This window comes from Acanthochromis polyacanthus, chromosome 20 (genome assembly GCF_021347895.1).
Source record: "Acanthochromis polyacanthus isolate Apoly-LR-REF ecotype Palm Island chromosome 20, KAUST_Apoly_ChrSc, whole genome shotgun sequence".
In the NCBI taxonomy this organism is placed as follows: Eukaryota; Metazoa; Chordata; class Actinopteri; family Pomacentridae; genus Acanthochromis; species Acanthochromis polyacanthus.
The window spans coordinates 25,554,137-25,568,580 of record NC_067132.1 but is presented as its reverse complement, the minus strand read 5'-3'; the positions used below and the strand labels follow the sequence as shown (position 1 = coordinate 25,568,580).

The window sequence follows — 14,444 nt, the reverse complement described above, 5'->3', positions numbered from 1 at the left end:
ACATCTCGTGGGAGTCCGCGAGACTCCGTCGGATCCAGAACCAGCCCAGAATGTGATGGCGGCATCCAGAGGACAGCACCAACTGAGCCTGAGCACCGCGAACGGAACGCACCAAGTCACCGGAGCTGTCATTTTTAATTCGGCGGGTCTGCCAGCTACTCTCCCCGGTCACAGACTGCTCAGACTCCCCGGCTGGCTAGCTATCCCCCGCTAGCTGCTCGGCTAACACCTCCCGCTCCTCGCCGCTCGTCTGCCCGGGACAAATCGCACCTGTTCCGGCTGTCAACATCCCAGTCGCCCGCTAGGAGCTCCGGACAATGCGCTGCTCATTCGTGGGTGACTTTTCACGGCCGTGGGGGGTTTTAAGGCACACTTTGCCCAGCGACCAGTGATAGCTCGGCGGCTCCAGCTAACAAGTTGACGTGGAGGAGGAACTGGATTTTTTTTTTCCTTCTCCTCCAAGGGCACATAAAATGCACTAAACATGATACACACACAGACAAATTATTACACATTTAACACACAAAGGATGCGAAAAGCAGGATTAATTTTTTTGGCCACTAAAAGTTGATTTTGGCTCCTAAAAATGTCTAAATTAGTATGTTGGTGGCCCAAAAAATGTCATTTGGGCCACCGGACCCCTCGGCCTTAAATCGAGCGCTGCTACTGTGTCCAAATTTTCAGCCACAGACCAAACACTGCTGAAAGTCACAGAATACAAATATTATATAGTTTTCTGCCACCATATACACCACCTTAAACCCAAGACAATCTGCACCCAGTTTCTCTAGGTCACAACATTCTGTTTTCAAATTACAAACACTGCCTCACTGTTAATTTATAAAACTGGATTTCACCATATGGGACCTTTAATAAACCTGTTCCTCTTCGAGACTGCGTGACTTCAGCTGGTGCAAAGTTTTAAACCTCCCAAACTATATCGCAGTCGACACAGAAAACATTTCAGTTGCATTTTTGAGTCACCCATCTCACGCGTGTCTGACAGAACAACAGGCCTCGATGTTAATCAATGCAGCTTTCTACACCACAGGCATCGCGGCTCACATGTCACGCACGCTATACACACAGCAACCGCAACTCAAAGCATATTTTTAGGCATCCAGTCTATTTTACTTCAAGATATGTGCATAACTACACTTGCAACCGACGCTCAACACTGTACCTGAATGTCTCCTGTGCAGACACACAGTCAGAGCGCTCACTGCTGCTGCTCTGCTGCCTACATGTGTAGACGCAGTGTAAAGCCCATTACAGCACCCACTGATGCTTACCCACCACTGTTTACAAGCTGACATAACAGATTTTGGTGAATTTGCTTGTGAGCGTTATTATCTCAGCTGCATTGTAAACAAATTATCTTCTGTCAACATCCTAAATATTTGCAGCAACTGCAGGCACAGAGGGAATATTTTTAATTCTCTGTGCCTATTAATTATTTCACTTTACTTTCTGCTCCCTTCAAAGGAAACTCTGCTTGCAGCAACCCTGAACAATTCAGCCAAATGCACGCCATACATAAATAAAATGTACAAATGTATATACACGCAAAAGTACGCTATTCATAAAAAGCTTCCATGAAAAGCAAACAGGCAGATTTGGGGACGGAAAACAAAACTGGTACCAATAATAGGAAAAATGACCTGACAAAACAAATAATCACATGTACTGTTTGAAATGAACAAAAGTTGTCCAAAGCTGTGAGTCAGCGTCTATTGTTTGTGCTGAGATGTGGCACGTGTGAGCTTATGTGTTACTGTAAGAGTGGAAAGAGAAAGTGCTGTTGGTGCTATTGCAAGCCCAGACTGAGGGCCAGATGGCTTCACCAGCAAACTCCACTGACTGCCACTTGCTGTTGTGGGTGGGAGGAGGGTTGGGAGTGTGTATGTTTTCGTAAGCGCGCGCGCGTGTGTGTGTGTGTGTGTGTGTGTGTTTGTCATGTAGAAGAAGGAGAAGTCAGTGATGTCTGTGGCGCTGAGCTAGAGCAACTGATTAAGCATTAAATCTGTTTCTAATCTGCTGGCGGGACAGTGAATGATTTCTATCAGGGACAGAGAAGCCTCTTGCATGGCTCACTCTCACATAATAAGCCTCAACGCAAAACTGTGATGGAAAACATGGACAGGCATGTGCTCAGAGACACACACACACACACACCAACTCTGGGCTTTCACTGGCATGTAAAATGGAAATAGGTTTCAAGGTTAGGGCTAAAGGTCGAGGGTTACGTGCAAGCAGAACCAGACAAGACACTTAGCTTTAATGGAGATGTGGACACATGAAGGGGCTACTTCTTTCTTTCTTTTCTTTTTTTACAGCATCGTCCAGCAGTGACTCAGACCAGGTGGGATGGTGTGAGTCAGTGTCAAACACCCTTTTACTTTCCAAAACCTGCAGTATTTCTGCTACTGCATGGGCAACACAGCATAAAAGAAACACTGCACATCATAAATCTTCACATTGAAATCACAAAAGTGTTTTCTTTTTACATTACATTACATGTCAGGCTTTCAACAAGACTTATCCTGGACATCAAACAGACAGGGCTTCCATTCTTTTATGCTATAAACGTACCCTCCCCTAAAAACTAGTATTACATCACCGTAAAGTGCTTCCTGCTTTTAACCCACTTGACCTTTCAGTCAAGGAAAAGGCAATAATTGCAGAGAGGAAAGTAGGTGGAACCATGGAATTGTTCATTTCCTATCAATGGTACGTGGATCTTGTTAGAAGTGGACACCAACCTGAAAGGGCAACAGGTCACGATTAAATGGCTAGAATAGTAGAAGTGTAAATATACCCACAGACAAAGCAGCGGTGGCTCCTCACCTCTCTGCACCTTGCCAGTTTAAATTGGCATGGACCAAACGAGCATGTGCGTGAGATTGCATGTGAGCGCAGGACAGCTTGGCAGCCGTCAAATCAGACAACTATAAGCGGTAGCGTCTGCAAAAGGATGTCTACCCTATTGGTGCAACTACACTAATCCTTTTAGAAGAGCCGAGATCAGCTGCTAAACTGAGCAAACCTCGCTCAGTCAATCCCATTGACAGAATGTTCCACCTCCGTGTCAGGAATAGTGGCAGGAATCACTCTATAGCCGTGCTCTGCTGCCTAAGGCCGTCACTGCAGTGGACTGGCTGCAAAAGCTAAAATGGGTGGGCATTTTGCAGCCAAAGGGCTAAAAGCAACAATGGCATTACATCATCTTCTGTGATGACAACAACACTATGGTCAATGTTTGGTTTAGAAACAAAAATGACTTGGTTAGAGACAAACTGTGGTTTGGGTTAACCACAATCTGTTCTTAGTGAAGAGTTTATTTGCTGCAATGTAACAGAAAAAAAAAAACTGTTAAAGAAAAATGGAAAAAATGATCATGCAATTTGTTTTAAAACAACAACACACGTTTTAGTTTGCCATTTGTTGACCAATCCATCCACCCCGACCTCCTCCTTACACAAACTTTGCTTCTGCATCACAATGTCATCTCATTTCTTGATTTGCTCCTGTGACAATTACAACACTTCCTACAAATAAAGTGTATAAATAAGAACTAGAACCGGAACTATGGCCATAAAAGTTCCTCTATTCTTCTTTCGATGTCTGCCAAGTGGGCATCCTGGGGAAGCTACTGCGCTCCATGTCATGCCACATTTTGTAAATCTAAAGCCGCACTCTCAGTAGGCGAACAGGAACCTCTCTGCTGGGGGTGAACTTTGAGGAACAACTCATGCGATACTATCCCAGACGTTTCCTGTGGCGTGGATGTGTTGCGACCTTCACAAAGGGTTAGCGCCCTGCGAATATTAACCCAACAAGCCTGCGCTGACAATGAGGCGACGTCAGTCCATGTAATGCGAGACCTTAACGGCGAAAGGGAGGAGAGGCGATGAGGGGAGAGAGGAAAGGGGGAGATTAGCACTAGGGTATCCAGGTAACAGTCGTAAACACTGTCAAAGCAAGGCTGAACGCAGAGGGAATCAAAGCATGAGAATGTATAATGATATGCTGACAAAATCCAACTATTGTGGTAGTTCAACAACTGAAGGGATGAAATTACTCTGCGTGTTTATGTGCATGCTGACTGTTGTTTTGGCTACTCTGCAAGAAAAACTGTGAATGTTACACCTGCCAGCAGAATCCTTGCATCATGGTCTTGCATCGAGCTGCTGATGTTTTGGACTGGCTGTACTTTTCCTCACAAAAATCTTCTTCCCCGACGTCCTCCTTGAGATACTGACCAAAAATGATGTGCTGCATCCACGAGGTCTTATTCTCACTCTGCTTAGGCCGACGTATACTGGGTTAGGGAGATTCCTGGCACATTCTGCACATATTTTATCTTATGGCCTATGCTCCAAGATCAAGACATTCTGTACTCAGTGAACTCAATATTACAGCCAGCTGAGGAGAAAAAAAATAAACTGCAACGTACACCTCCATCTTTCCTCAGACTGTAAAAGCACATCCTGTGATGATGGTCTCCAAAAGCACACAGTGCTCCTTTCAAAACACTCGGAGCATGCAGTCTGACGATGGAAAATGTTCGCTAGTAAAATGCTGGAAAAGTGGGAGTCTTAGAAATACATGCGCTGGATATGGCAGGGCCAGTGTAGCGCATGCTGTCCAACACCGGGTCTCTGAGGAGGGTGACGCAATACAGGACGGGAGGGGGATGTTGAGGAGAGAGGAGAGGGGGCACAAATATGTTGACTATTACGAGCTCGAGCCCCCTCCTCCTCCTCCTCCATCACGTCCGCGGCGGTCCCACCCAACGCTGAGGCCCATCTGGAGTGCCTCGTGACCCAACTGATTAAAAGCAGTTGGGGCCTTCGGTGAGATACGACCAGTGGAATGTGGAGGCTGTGGAAAGGCCCAGAATAAGTGTGTCTAAGAGGTGTGTAAATTTCTGCTATGCACATGTGATACTCTGCATGCTCTGTGTGTGCAGCCGCTGGTGTGTCTGAATCGCATGTGTGTATGTGGCCTCATGTCTGTTAGTGCCAGCCATGAGCAATCAATCAAATGTGAAAACAATGGGCTCTGGGCTAAGTTGATGGATGCCCCCACTGGGACTGGTGGAGTGGCTGAATGGGAGCATCTCTGCACCTGAATCACAGCTCTGTACCCTACTGTTACTTGACCCCATTAGCCTCGAACACACCAGCACTTGCGGAGCTAACGCATGAGTAGTAGAAACCAATAAGTCGCCTCTAATTCAGCGAAGATTTCTCTCCTTTTTCTGCCTGCTCATCTGCTCAAAATCCATCCCAGACCTGGCAACCTGGCTTGCCGCAGTCGCACCCTCCAAACCATAAGTATTTACTAGCTGCACCTGCCGAGCAGCATCACCCTGGTGCACCGGAGGCCCAAATAGAAACCAGGCCCAGGAGTCTCATCTCTGCTGATGGAGCATGATACAAGAGCCCACGGTCGATCTTTACTGCTCTCGTCCCAACAGGGGCTCCTCCGTGTGGTTAATGCCGAGCTTAACATGTGTTTTACTGCTTAATTGAATAATGAAGCGATGAGAGGGGAGGAAAAACCACACGACCAAAGCCTGCACCAAAAGGCTGCCAGAGGAGGATTGTGCGGTGAGGGCCGAATACTTTGGTTTTAAAGCGGTGGTTTTATAAGCGCTGCGGCTGCATGGCTGTCAGCGACACGTTCATTATCTTGCATACATGGCAAAGCTGAATCCTGCACAAAAAAAGACTGACCTCGCCGTTTCCCTTTGTCACACTCTATCCATCACGGTGATCACAAAAGCAACTGTTAAGTGTAGCTTTATGTTATGTAATTGAATCCACTTGGCAAATATAAGCCGATTCAAGCCATGTTTTCACTAATGGAGCCTTTTCAGAGTCCATCTGGCTGCCTGTTTTCTTCCCGTAACTGTTTGGATGTTTGGCTGCCCTGGATGCTTTTGTTGCTTTTTCCATCCTATTTGTACACAGAACTGAACTATATTCAAAGATGTGGCGCAACAGGGAATGTCTCCACACAGTCAAAGTTAGTATTAATAAAGCCGTGGGTGTTTTTCTTCTATTTTTTTTCTGCTTTTTCTAAAAAAGAAACGCACAAAATCAGTTGATTTTTCACTGTTATGGCAACATCTGTCATTTATCTCCATGTCAAAAAGACACACAACGCTGACGACAATGTGAACAAACTGTGTCCTGACAGCGGTGTGAGTGCTGACCAAGTCACGCTCTCGTCAGTCAACCTCAGCTGACCCTCAACAGGCAATAAAACACGTTTACCTCCTGGTAGTCAGAGCATCGTCCAGTTCAATTTACAGCCTGGAGACATATATTCCACATGCTGGGATTCCTAACATTTCAATATCTCATCAGCTGAGCCAAACCCTGCTGCTGCTGCGTACTCACACTGCATAGAAATCCCCAAAACTGCAACCATTTCTAGGAGAAACAACAATATCACACGACACAATTAAATCGCCATTAAGTAGTGAAACACGTGCAGCACCGTATGCAGAAACAAAATAACACAGAGAAGCCATTTGGCAGACGGGACGGAGACTGTGAAAGTGGACTCGGAGCAGAACTACACACAGCAGGTCTCCGGGCCATGATGACCACACCCGAGCCCAGCTGGAAACAATAAAATCTTCATACTCCTCATCTCTTCCTCTTTTCCCCCTCCATCTCCTGTCCCTTACTGCTGTCCCCATCTCGCAGCACTTTAAACCCTTCTCAATCTCAATTTCTAGCCTCTTTCACCTTCTCTCTTTCCCCTTTGCACCGCCATTCCTTTTGTCTGCCTCCATCAGACGGTTTTCTAATCATCCGTGGGCCCCATATTACAGAGAGGGAGTGTCCACTGCATTCTCCATCACCACAGTAAACACTCAGTGAGCCACTCTCTCTGGCATGCACGAGCCCCTTTAAAAAATAAAAAACCAAAAGGAAAACAGATGGATGTCATTTGTGTTGTAAAAGCAAACAATGGCAGTGAAACAGATTCGCCGGGGCAGACGGTAGATATATACGTTATTGCAAATAAAACAGCAGATTTGGCCCCATTTGCCTCTGGTGACCTCTCCTGTGACACTGTCAGATTGGCTTTTGCTCGCAATTCATCACCGTTGATTAATAAATCAGGGCTCGGCCTATCTCCGCCGTGCTGTCAGAGGACCATAGGTGTGGAGGTGCTCTGAATGCTAATGCAGTGTCATCTCATCAGCATCAGAACAAAGCGGCACACGCAGGCTGACTGATGGAGGACAGAGGGCATCATTATCGCTGCCAAGCCTCTACCGTCTGAGCTGCCCCGGCCAATCGCGGGCTCTGGCACTGAACAGGCAGCCAATTAGCGCCTCGTACACTGCGATGCCTCGGGGCTATGTGAGGGAAAACAGGAAAACATGTCGGGCTCACCATTTTATGGAAGAGCTGAAAGGACAAGAGATGGGTGTTTATTGGCTTGAATTTTTCAGATTTGACACCCATACTGGAAGAAAATGAATCTCCTGCAGTTACTGATGCATCCATCTGAGCTAAAAGAGGATAAAGTGTGTTACTGTCATAGTTCTAGTAGCAGAGAGCGAATGGAGAGGGTCACTGACACACACCAGTGATCTATGGATTCTCTGTCAGGGCTCTGCAGAGGGGATTATTCGCCCTCCTCTCTGCTCCACCCTCTCGACGGTCTTGCATGATGTAACTGCTCTCACTAGGCTGATCGAGTTTAAATTTACCGTGCACAAGAACGGCGGCTCAGGCATTCAAATGATGAGGAAACAAACACACACACACACACAGGCACAAAAAGAATCACCATGGCAACCCTCTTTCTCCCCAGCGTGCCGGCGATATTTACAGCATCACCTCAGGAGAGCCCGATGAGAGGTGTCTGGGCTTAAGGGGGCCAACGTGTAAACACTTGTATATGAAAACAAAACAACACCTTCTGATAAACACGCGCTCAAACATGCATGCTCGCACAGCTCCACCCACAGGCGACGCTCCTCCCAGCCCTGTCTGCATTGCACCAAAGAGGGCTGCATCTTTTCCGAGCCAGTTTTCATCATCCCGGGCCAAAAGGGACTCGGCAGCATCCAGCTACTTCTTATTCACATCCTCCCTGTCCTCTCTCCCACTCTACCAGTCCCATTTTTTCCCCTCTGGCTGAGGAGAATACTTGAAAAATTATAGAAGAAAGGCGTTTTTATGTGCCATCCTTTCTCGTGTTACCAAGGTTACGCCCCAAGGACGAGGCGTTTCTTGGTTTTGCTAAGCCAGGGATCTGGAGAGACGACTGCTGCCTTTACAGCTTGTTTTTTCTTTTTTTCTTGTAACTCTGTGCCGTATACGCAGGCCTGTAACAAACAGTATGTTTACTGCAGCGCCGTGCACATATGTTGGGGGATTATGTGTCTGCGTGGGGAGGGGGAGTGAGGGGTTACTGTGGCAGTATGAGGTGAATCAGCATTCTGTTCACGCCTCTTTTCACTACAACCGCTGAGGACTACAGTATGGCTCAAATTCACAGCCACGAGCGGTCGAGCCACGACGCTGGAGTCGGCTGGAAGGCAGCGACAGCAACACAGCAAACAGTCGCCACGGGAGGCTTGTCGTGGTATCAAAACAAGCAAAACGGACAAGCTGACTCACCGTTTTCTGTCACGTCGCGGTTGTTTTTCGAGCCCAAAATATTAAATAATTTAATTCTAGGCGTATGTGTTGCAGCTGCCTGCTGTGTTCGCCTATTATGGATCATTACAGAGTACACGTTAACCGAGGCGAGACTGATGCCTCCACTAAGTGCTGCTTGGAACAATATCCTGTCAAAATGCTTAGACTTGCAAGTCAGTGGTGAAGGTAGCTTAAGAGAAATCTATGTAACAGGGCTTTATAATTGCTTTTTGTGTGTAAACATTAACCTGTCTCAGTGGGAGGCATTACTTCATGGTTTCATGCCTCAGTGCATCTAAACTTGCTGAGCGGGATGTATCTAAAAAGCATCTTTTCCTCTTTGACTTCCTTCCCCAGAGTGGAAAGTCTGATCATCCACTAGACGTCACAAAACAATGAGTAGCAGTAATGACAACAGGCCTCCTGTTCAATCTGTTATTGCTTTTTATGAGTACAACAACAGATAATAGTGCTGGCATTGAGATCTTTGTGTTGTCAAGTGACACTGACAGTATAATAGTTATCAGAAGAAGTTAAATCTGTATCGCTATGAAAACAGAAATATTCTAAATTATGTGCTCACTTTTTACAGTTCCAAATTAAGAGAGAAAGCAGCAACATCCATCCATCCATTCTCTAGACACAGCTTTATCCTCACTAGAGTCGCGGGGGGTGCTGGAGCCTATCCCAGCTGACTCGGGTGAAGGCAGGGGACACCCTGGACAGGTCACCAGTCTGTCACAGGGCTACATCTACAGACAAACAATCACACTCACACCTACGGACAATTTAGAGTAACCAATTAACCTCAGCATATTTTTGGACTGTGGGAGGAAGCCGGAGTGCCCGGAGAAAACCCACGCATGCACAGGGAGAACATGCAAACTCCATGCAGAAAGATCCCAGGCCCACCCCGGGATTCAAACCGGAGATCTTCTTGCTGCAAGGCGAAAGTGCTAACCACTACGCCGCTGAGCAGCCCAAGCAGCAACGTGATATTTTCAATTTGTCTTTTATGCATCAGTGTAGATGACTATCTACTAAATGACCACAAAGTTCATATAAACGCATCATTATTAGATTCATCCACCACATGAAGAGCTCAAGGCAGCGAGGCTAATCCTTTAGATTGATTGATTTTATGCCTGAGACAAGTGTATCAGGAGCAGGCAAAATCACCATCAGCGTTCTTCAGCTGAAGACAAGTGAATGAATAGATAAGCTAGTCAATTTCCACTGACATGCTCGAACTGTCAAGCGTAGCAGTTCAACACAGAACAATGTCCATGAACAAAAAAATTCAGCGATGAAGCAGAAAGAATGGACCATCTCTGCTCTACTTGCATTAACGAATAAAAGACTTCCCTGAGGATAAAAAAAAAACCAAAACATAATGGTACATGTACTAGCATGAGGCAGATTAAAGTTCTGATTTCTGCTTGGGACTGATTTTGGAAGTTTTATGACTCCCCTTCCCTCCCTTTTTCCCGCCTCATCTCACTGCCCCCCGGCTGCTTTCATATGCTAATGGTCGGGCAATTGTGCGGGCCAACAGCCTGGAATTCCTCCCCACAAAGGAGAAATGGAGATGGAAGGAGAGAGGAGAGAAAGGGACAGACAGACAGAGAGAGAGACCAGACGATAGAGGGCTGATGCACATCAGAGGCCTAAATCACTGGCTAAAAAAGGGGATTTGCTACAAGAAACACAAGAACCCAAAGGGCGACTTTCCATTCTTTTAGGGATGAAGCTAGCAATTCTTTTGTAATTAATGAACCTGCAGCTTAATGTCTGCATGAATTAATGAAAACGCAGTCTATAAAATATCAGAAAGCAGTAAAAATGTATGTTTAAATATCTCACACAGAATAAATACAAATGATAATTCAAATAGAAGACCGAAAAAAGCAGCAAATATTCACTTTTGAGAACCTGGAACTTGTGTTTTTTTGGCAATCCAAACAGGTTTTAGTTGTTTCAACACCCTACATTCAGAATGTATAATACTGCAACAACTGTGTGTGTGTGTTTGTGTGTGTGTGTGTGTGTGTGTGTGTGTGTGTGTGTGTGTACCATAGAATTTTTTTAGATTGCTATGGAAGACAATCTTATTTTTAGGGCCATTTTAAAACCAGTAATTTAAAGAACTACTCGAAGATACTGAGAAAAATAACCAGTAAATATAGCCTGGTATTTTATTATTAAACCGTGACTTATGTTTGAATGTCTCACATGAAACACAATCATTTTATTCCGACAAACGACCAAAAAAGCAGCAAATATGCACTTTTGGAAACCTGGAAGTTAAGAATTTAATAGTTTTTCAAGTTTTAGCTCGTTTCAACACCCCACTTTCAGAATTTTTCTGACCACAACAGCTTCTGTATTGTATATATCACAGAAACGATTCGACTACTACACGAAATAATTTTCATGAAACACATTCAATATATTCATACAGAAGACCAAAAATGCAGCAAATATTTATTCTTGAGAAGCTGGAATTTTAGAATTTTGGGCAATTTTGGCAAGTTTTCGTTCATTTCAGCATTCCACGTTCAGAATTTCCGTTAAATATAATCACAGAAAAATTCAAAAGACCAAAGAAGCAGCAAATATTGACTTTTGAGAACCTTGAACTGCTGATTTTTTTGGCAATTTGAAACTAGTTTTAGCTGGTTTTAACACCCCACTTTCAGAATTTTTAACGTTGCAATAACTTTTGTGTGGAATAATAGAATATAGAACTGAAATTCTCCATTGATCACCAAGGGGAAATTCATTGTATTTCATGTATCACAGAAAAGATCATAGAAAGTGAGCTTAGACTGCTACTCAAGATATTATTTCATTCTTAAGTACCATTTATTCTGGATGAAAAGCGAGCCATAAAAGCTTTTAGGGCTCATGGGGAGCCCTCCCTGCCATGCTGGGTGTGGTCCGTCAGCGCTGGGATGCTGGTTGACATGACTACCACCACAACAGTGAGGAGTCCATCCCCCCACGTGAACGGCCCAGAGCTGAAGCATCCAAACAAAGAGAGAAGACCTACACACCACCACCCTCACACCCAGCCAGCCACCTCAGCCGACCCTTCAGAGACAGAGAGCAGGTGGGCCAATTAGAGTCCCCAGGGTCCCCCCACCCAGATGCGAGCAAAGCCCTGTATAATTGCTTTCCTCATCTATGAATTATTAATCCCGGTTGCTCTTTGAGGTTTTTGACAGCGCAGGGTCGTGACAGTGCGCCCTCTGACACTCACACACTCCTGTCTAACCCCCCAGTGCCGTGTTACAAGTCGTCCTCAGACCAAAGTGAGGTGACTGACAACGTCCACGAACGCACACAACAACCAGAGCTGAATTAATGCCATCTCTGATTGTTTGCTGTTTTAATTTGAAATGATCCAGGATTCGTACGTTAAAAGAGAGAGAGCGCCACCAGTTTTACACATCAAAGTCTGTTTTCAGGAGCGGCGCTGCACGAAAATTTAGCGTGAAGCCTTGTGGGTCCAAAGGGAGCTGTGTGAAGTCATGAAATATTAAAGGTGTGGAGTAAAAAAAGAGCCATTGAGTTCAACTGTTATTGAGGCGACCAGGTGGAGGCGACATTAGGTGCTACCCACATCTATTCCTGAATTGTTGGAGGCACAGCTGCACCATGGGTATTGTAGGCATTGTATTTTGACAAGGCAAACAGTGAGTAAAACTAAAAAAGCTGATGTCTTTACATTCTGCTTTATCAACTCTGATCCTCTGGGAAACGGTCCAATAAGTGTCTAACTAAGTCGGCTAAGGAAGGATGTTTGTGGCGACTAGCTTCCTATTGATTAAATGGAAATTTGAATGAACTAGTCTGTAAGTAAGAAAACATTCCTTCCTTGTAGGAGAGCATGCAAATCCCAGTGCTGAATGTGGTTGTATGCCAGTTTATTCTGACACACTTATTGAATTTTCTTGATCAAAATACTGCCCAACTGTGCCATTTTTTCAAGACATCTTTCATCTTGCTGTGTGTAACATCCAGGCATTTATAGGGGAAGAGGGCGGCTGCATAGCATCTTAGACACAGCAGTTAACCAGCATTGGATGTACTTTAGTTGACAAATCACGCACATCCCTACTGTTAAAAGGCCAAATTACGGCCTCTGAGCCAGTTCAGAAATGTGTTTATAGTTGTCTCAAGTGCAAAATTGGCCCTCAGAGAGTGGGGAAAAGAGAGGGGAAATATGAGATTGTTTAAAAATCAATATAATAGTGCATGTTTTCAGACAATCTTCTCATAGAGACATTTGCAAGTGAAAATTTGAGCAACAAATGAAACAAGACGACATGGGCATCAATATCCCCCGCCACATGTGATGTCTATGAGTCTATATCCAAGATAGTGATCAAGGGCCATAACTCTGTTAAATATTATCGCACAGGTCTCATTTTCGAACTTGATCAAGGTGTCCATGGTGTGAAGCTACACACTAAATTTCGTAATCCTAGCTGTAAGAGTATCCGAGAAAAGCTGTCCCCTTCATCGCGGACGTACGGACGTACGTACGGACGCACGGACGGAGGCCAAACCTATATACTCCTTTTCCACTTTGTGGAGGCGGGGGATAAAAAGAGCTAGAAAGAAGAATACTTGCCTCAGCTCTTTTCTTACTTCCACACAGCAGTTTAATCAGCACATAAAGGAGGATGGACATTTTGGATGGTGGAGTTCAGGAACAGATAATGGGCACTGAAAATTTGCGGGTTTTCCAGCGTTATCAGACTATCTGATGTCTGAGAGAACATAAATGCAGCTTAAACCGAACTGGTGCAGCACTCTTCGAAGATTTTAAATGCCTGATGAAGCGTTCTCTAATTCTCTTACATAGGTGTATTTGGGAGATGAAAGGCTGGAACAAGACATAACACAAGAAGACATCTTTTCAAAGTGATGCTGTTCTAATTTGGGTATTTTCAAAGCAAGAGAAGATCTGGTGAAAAATCTGATGATGCAGCAACACTTGGAGTAGCTTGATTATTTGCTTAACTTTGATGGCTGCTACTATTCATGCTACAAACGCTACAACAAATGAAATGTTCCGAGTGGGCTGACGTATTAATAGATCTAGGGCCTCGTAGTTGTTGGTGGCGGTGTTGCTGATTCTCTGGCTCCTCTCTCTGTCTCACACCAGGTGTTGGCCTGTAAATATTTCATGAGGCCTCGGTGCTGTGCTACTGGCGCACAAAGGCCGTTTTCATCGCCTCGGACAGCAGTGGTTCTCTGGAAACAGAGGCCTATCAGTTCGGCTTGGGACGCAAACAATTTTCAGCACTGCTAAAATTAAATTAGGGGAAGGGGCATGCCAGAGAGCAGAGCTGTCACACTGCTCAACACGGCAAGACTTCTTTTACTCCTCACATCAGGCATTCCAGGGCAAAATGAAAAAGGAGAGAGGGGGAAAAACTGTGTGAAACAATGAGCTGTCTGTGTTGGCATCCAGCGAACAAGCCTAAGAGGCATGTCAGAGATATGAAGTGTTTGTAAGGGTGCCAAGCTGACTTCTGTGCATATAGAGACAAATGGATACATGCTAGATGACACGACAAAGAGCACTGTTTAGAAGGGAGAACGCCGATATTCATATGCTCACATGCATACGTCCTTACATCATTCTTTGAACGTTGAAGAGCTTTGAACCTTGCACTCTTAAACTTGAACCACTCGTACTGAAATCTTCCACTGGACTTTACCAGTCAGCCTTTGATCTAGCCCTGAAGTTGT

At 45.0% G+C, this 14,444-nt stretch overlaps 1 protein-coding gene across 2 annotated transcripts in view; it reads right to left on the bottom strand.

Moving 5' to 3' along the window:
- LOC110951013 (rho GTPase-activating protein 21) overlaps positions 1-14,444 on the bottom strand; it is a 90,929-nt gene that overhangs the window by 65,802 nt on the left and 10,683 nt on the right. The window lies entirely within an intron of this gene.